General features: G+C 46.1%; 1 long non-coding RNA gene across 2 annotated transcripts in view; it reads left to right on the top strand.

Moving 5' to 3' along the window:
• The first annotated feature begins 4331 nt into the window (after positions 1-4331).
• Positions 4332-6000, top strand: part of LOC128108258 (uncharacterized) — a 41928-nt gene continuing 40259 nt past the window's right edge. For both annotated transcript variants that reach the window (XR_008217400.1, XR_008217399.1), the window contains exon 1: positions 4332-4524. This is a non-coding gene — a long non-coding RNA (uncharacterized LOC128108258). The remainder of the gene's footprint in view (positions 4525-6000) is intronic.

Genomic DNA, 6000 nt, shown 5'->3' with positions numbered 1-6000 from the left:
AGCTAGTCTGCATTAGAAACCCAGCCCACAGCATCCTGACAAATCCCATACTCTTTGGATACATCTAGAGTTACATGAGCTCATCACCTCAGCAGCTCATTCCGTCATTTGCTGTTTCTGATTGCTGCATCAGTCTATCAACTTTTGAGCCCAAACCAGCTTCCATTCTCACCATCAATCTGCTCTTCACTCTCAGCTCTACTCACTTATTCTTAAACTCAAAATATTTATTTTTACTACTTTTATTTTGGTGCATGTGTCTGCATGTGGGTATATGCACATGAATGCAGGTGCCCTTGGAGGCCAGAGGTGTCAGACCCCCCTAGAGCTAGAGTTATAGGTGGTTCTGAGTCACCCACCCAACAAGGGTGCTTGGAACTGAACTCAGGTCCTCTGCAAGAACAGTATTTGTTAGTAATCACTAAGTGGTCTCTCTGCCCAAAGGGAAGCTGTAGAAACAGACACCGTCAATATGGGTGCAGGAACCAAACTTGTATCATTTAGAAGAGACCATGTTTAATAGCTAAGCTATCTTTCCAGAACCCCCCTTTTTTTACATTTATGTTTTTTTTTTAAAGGTTTATTTATTTATTATGTATACAGCATGTATGACCAGAAGAGGGAGCCAGATCTCATTAGGTGGTTGTGAGCCACCATGTGGTTGCTGGGAATTGAACTCAGGACCTCCGGAAGAGCAGCCAGTGCTCTTAACCTCTGAGCCATCTCTCCAGACCCCGACGTTTATGTTTTTACATTTATCTCTCCCTCTACTTTCCCTTCTGTGTGTGTGTGTGTGTGTGTGTGTGTGTGTGTGTGTGTGTGTGTGTGTGTGCATGTGTCCCACAGTGCATGTATAAATGTATAAAGGTCAGAGGACAACTTGTAGGGGTCAGTTCTCTCTTTCCACCATGTGCATTCTGACAATATAGCTTAAGTCATCAGGTTCATCAGCAAGCTAATCCTTTAACTACTAAGGCATCTTGCTAATATGAGATTATCTATAGCCAATGGGAAAATGTCCTTGTAAGAATAGGGATGGGGGCTGGGCATGGTGGCACATACATTTAATCCTAGTACCTGGGAGGCAGAGGCAAGCAGATCACTGTGGGTTTGAGGCCAGCCTGGTCTACACAGAGAGTTCCAGGACAGCCAGGGCTACATAGAAAGACCCTGTCTCAAAATTCAAACAAACAGACAAACAAACTAACAAACAAAGAGGAATGGGTTGTAACTCAGTAGTAAAGAACATGCTTAGCATATGCCAAGGCCCTAGGTTTCCCATTTATTAACGGGAATTCTCATTAATTCCCATTTAATTCTTAGAATGGGAAGGAGAGGGAGAAAGAGAAGGGGAGAAGACACAGACATGGAGGAAAGGGTATGTGATGAAGGAGATATGGCAGTGAGCCATGAGTTAGGATTGACAAAGATCCAAAGATGACCAGCAGCCATCTTGTCTACAATGAGGTAGGAAAGAGGTGTGAAGCTGGGTCTCCCTTGGAGCTTACAGAAGGAACCAACCCCAACAACCCCTTGACTTAGCAGTTCTGGCCTCCATCAAGTGTCAGAGAATGAATGGTTCAGTTGTTTTAAGCCACCTGGATTGTGGGTAACTTGAGAGGGCAGCCCAGGAACTGATACAGTGCTGATACGAGTGAACTTTGAAAAGACCAGTAGGATCATAGCACATCAACGCACTCCATTATCCCTCTACAGCGTTGTCTAGGTTGGTACTGCTGCGGCTGGGAGGCTCGGAGGAAAACAGTGCTGGGTCATGCGCTGGGATCCCAACTATCAGCCCTGGGATTCCTCTCCCTGGAGCTTGGGAATTGTTCGCAGCAGATACCACCTTACTCTTATAAGCAGAGAGAGATGGTAGGACCTCCACATGGCTCAGGGAGCACTGTGCTGGATGCAGAAGGTGAAGCAGAGACTTCGCCATCAGTTTCCTCTCCCTTATCTGCCTTTATGCTTAGCACATAAGCAGGAAAGTAGCCATGTTCCTGTGTAAATGCCTATGCTCAGTTACTGGGCCTCAAGGAATTATACCTAGCCAGTCAGAGGGGCCACAGCAAGACTGCAGCTGTGACAATTTTATGGAGAGCAGTCAAACTTTTTATACTTTTATCAGAAACAGAATATAGTGGCAGTTGCCAGGATCAATACAGCTGTAGTTGCCAGGAGACAATGATGTTTGCAAATTATACTTGGGATTGCAAGATTACTTGTGTACTTGGGTACTCAGACCAATTGTCCTGTCAAGCTTCCATGCTACCTTGACTTCTGGGGGAACATACAGAGAAGCACACAGCAGCCTGGATGCTGCACTGTCTAAGGGAGTGTGTCTGTCTCTCAGGATCCGGAAGGCACATTGTGCTCTAGGAGCTACCGACACTAACCTAAAAAACCTATGCTGCATGCCTGTCAAGGCAACTAGGCCAGGCCAACTCCATGGTTCCCCACATTCCTATGTACATCACAGCCACACATTCACCCACAGAGTGCATTCTGTCAGTGACAGGAGCTTCCCCAAAGGAGAAGAACAGTATCACATTCCCACTTATGGAGAGAAAAGAAATTCCTCATTTCTTTTTGTCTTACCTCTTCTGGCCGCCAACTCTTTCACCTGAGAGCTGATCAGTATGGCTGCAAGTATAAAGAAGGTGAAAGAGAGGGAGGCCACCAGGCACGTGCATGTGAGATACTTTGGGGAACCACTGAGAGCCAAGGCAGAGCATGATTTCCTTTGGATCTTTTGGTTTTCATAATTTATGAGTGGCAGAAGCTCATATTGGTGTTTATATGCAAGAATCGCAGTCTGTTCTATTGATTAAAAAACTGACTCACTTAGCAATAAAGAGGGGAAGTTCGTTCGTTTGTTTGTTTGTTTATTTAACATCCCGACTGAAGTTTCCCTTCCTCTCCTCTCATTCCCTCCCCCTACTACCCACCACCAAAAGAAATCCATGGAGTCTGTTTCAAGGACAAAGGAATTTATTAGGGAAGGAAAATTCACTGGACAAAACAGAAGAATTATGTCAGGATCCTGGAAGGATGAGGCACTGTCCCATGCTGTTTTTCCACCTGAGATTGTCCCAGCATCCAAGTCCCACAAGGGAGCGAAGAGAGCGCCATGTTTGCATGCATCCCAGGTCTTAAGGATCCCGAGTGGCCATGCCCCAGGGGCATGCACTTCAAGGGCATAGGCAGGTGTAACAGCTGCCTGTTACCTCACTAGGGGTGATACTTCAAGGCCATAGCTAGAACAGCTACCCCCTACAAAAGGGAAAGTTTTAATGGCCACTAAATGTTCCATTGCTGTAGTCTCAGTGAAGACCTCTCTGCCAATACATATATGTAACTATATATGCCATAGTTACTTTCCTGTGCATCTCCCTGTAGCCATTGAGAAGAGGAGCCAAGGCCTACAATGGAGGCACAGAGCTCGTGGGTGGGCAGGGAAGAGGGAGCAGGAATTCCAGACACAAAGAGGAGTAAAGGATGGAAGGAAGACAAGTGTGAGGAGTCTGGAATGGTGCCAGAATCCTTATGGCCAGGAAGCAGGTGTGGGGTGCAGGGAGACAATGCTGAGGAGAATCAGTAGCTCCTTCAGAGGCAGGCAAAGTGTCTACACAACAAAATGGTAAAGACAAGTCCTGTGGATTGTGAAGAAAGGTTCCCACCTGGAGCCTGAACATTCAGCAAGAGGTGGGTTTTGAGGAAACCGTGTCTTTCACCGCTGCCCAGGACAATGGGGCTCCGTAGTTAGGCACCAAATGAACTGTTACCTGCATACAGCATGGAAGCTGCTTCTCTCATACTCTGTGCCATTGCACGGTAGGCCTGCTGGGCCAGTGGAGCCCCCTTATGCACAACAGCGTTTGGGGAGTTGGTTCTCAGGCCCCGGGCAGCCTGGGTTTGTGGATGGAACCGTTGAATTGTTAGCCTGGCGCTTCTGCAGAAGGCCTGTTCTCAGCTGATCTGACACACTACATTTGCTTTTTGATTTGCACACATAAAATGAATCTCTCTCACTCTCCTCTCCCCCAGAGCCTCATCAATTAGAACTGCTTTGTTCTTTGCATTCTTTTGTTGAGCAGTTTGGGAATTAGTTAGCAGGGGAAAGAAAGGCAAGTTGTCTTTGTGGGCTGTGGCACTGGAGGGCTGGCTGCTAATGAAGGCTTCCTGAATGGTGTGATTGTGCTGCTGTTTATATAGTTTTGATTTTAATTTGCACCCGTACCAGGCTCGGATCCCAAGAGCCATTCAGCCGTATTTGGAGCTCACTGGCCTGTAGGAAACTGAGGCGGGTCTCCCCTCCTCCACTTTCATCATGTGCTGTTAATTGTTTCTAGATCATGGGGAGAAAGAAAGAGGCACAGAACCAGAGAAAGCTTTCTCCTCACATGGCTGGATCACATGATGGCTGGATCACATGAGATGCAGCTTTTCTGTTAAAAGGCGTTCCAGAGAAAAAGGTCTGTGACTGAGGCTAGGGAAGGGAGACAGTCTCAAAGAGCCAAGGTAAGTGAGTTTCCTGCAGGCGGAAGAGAACTCTGCTCTGTTTTAGTTTCTCCTCCTGTGGGTGCTTATTCCTTATTTTCTGTTTTCCTGAAACATGCCTGCAGACTTGGACTCAAGAACCAATCCCAGCCCACTATTATAAATTAATTTTCTTTATCAATTAATCACAACTAGCACCCAAGGCCCCACATAACACAATCATTTGGTTCTTGCTGGTTGCTGGTGGCCTTCTCAGGTTTCTGCCCAGTGTTTCCCACCACTGTGAGCTAACCGTGTTCCACACTTCTGCTCAGTCTAGGACTCCACCTGAAATGACCCTTCCTGCTTGTTCAGTATCCCCTCTTGACTGTCCAGGGCCTATCTTCACATCTCAGCCCTCCTGAATGCTCCAGCTCACATTGTCCTCAATACGCACTCCTTAAGAAGGGATTCCACAAACAATCTGAGATGATTAAGGAGTTAGTGCAATTGTTGTTGTTGTTTTGATTTTTCAAGACAGGGTTTCTCTGTGTAGCCCTGGCTGTCCTGGAACTCACTTTGTAGACCAGGCTGGCCTCAGACTGAGCGATCCGCCTGCCTCTGTATTACCTGGTGGAGCTAGTGCAATTTAATCCATGGCATATGCTACCGGAGCCAAAGAAGTCTCCAGAAAGAAGCAGGATAACAACCAAGGATCAAAAACAAAGCTTTGTTTTCCTAAGCGAGGTCTAGAGGAGGGAAGCAATGATGTCTGCTGCAAATGAGCCCAAGGCTTGAAACTGAACGTGCAGCTTGCAAAGGAACTGACTGGCAAAGGAGAGTCTCGTCAGGTGTGATGAACGTGGACTTTGCCTCATTCTGGCTGCTTAGATCCTCTGGGAAAGTCTCCTAAACAGACTGTAGATAGTCATGTCAGGAGTAGGATTCTCCATCTAAGGAAGAAAATGAAGCTGAAGGGGGGGATAAAACAAAAAACAAACCCTAAACTCCAGGAGAGCAAGCAACAGAGCAATCTGAAGAAATAAGAGATTTCTCTAGTGGGTTTTAAAGTTTGCAGCTTATGTGGTGGGAGATAAGATTCCTAATGTGTAGTATAACTTACAAAAATATCTCAATAAAATCTCTGAAATAAGAAAAATATTAGAGTCCACATTCAGGAACATAGAAAAATGATAGTATCTTGTACTCTACTCCAGAGCTACTGAGTCAAAATTTGTATTTGAATAAAATTCCTGAGTGAGTAGAGTGAAGAGTGGGAAGGCCTGTTCCAGATGCCTCTCCCACTTGTCATTTGATCCCCTCCGTCAATCCACTTCATCCCAGAGTGTACCCTCACCTGGCTCTAGCTTCACCTAGAGACAAGAAGAGGCCACCTGCTACTCACTGTGTCTCTCCTAGCTGACTAGACAGAGTTCATTGTGAGGACGCAGTGAATCCTTGGTTAATTTCATGCACATTTGCCTTTTATGTTGCCTTCCTTTGTTGCTCCTTGCAAAT

The sequence above is a fragment of the Peromyscus californicus genome, unplaced genomic scaffold (genome assembly GCF_007827085.1).
Source record: "Peromyscus californicus insignis strain IS unplaced genomic scaffold, ASM782708v3 Scaffold_13__1_contigs__length_99412109, whole genome shotgun sequence".
Lineage (NCBI taxonomy): Eukaryota > Metazoa > Chordata > Mammalia > Rodentia > Cricetidae > Peromyscus > Peromyscus californicus.
Note: the sequence above shows the minus strand (reverse complement) of the source record. Positions and strands in the feature narration are given on the sequence as shown.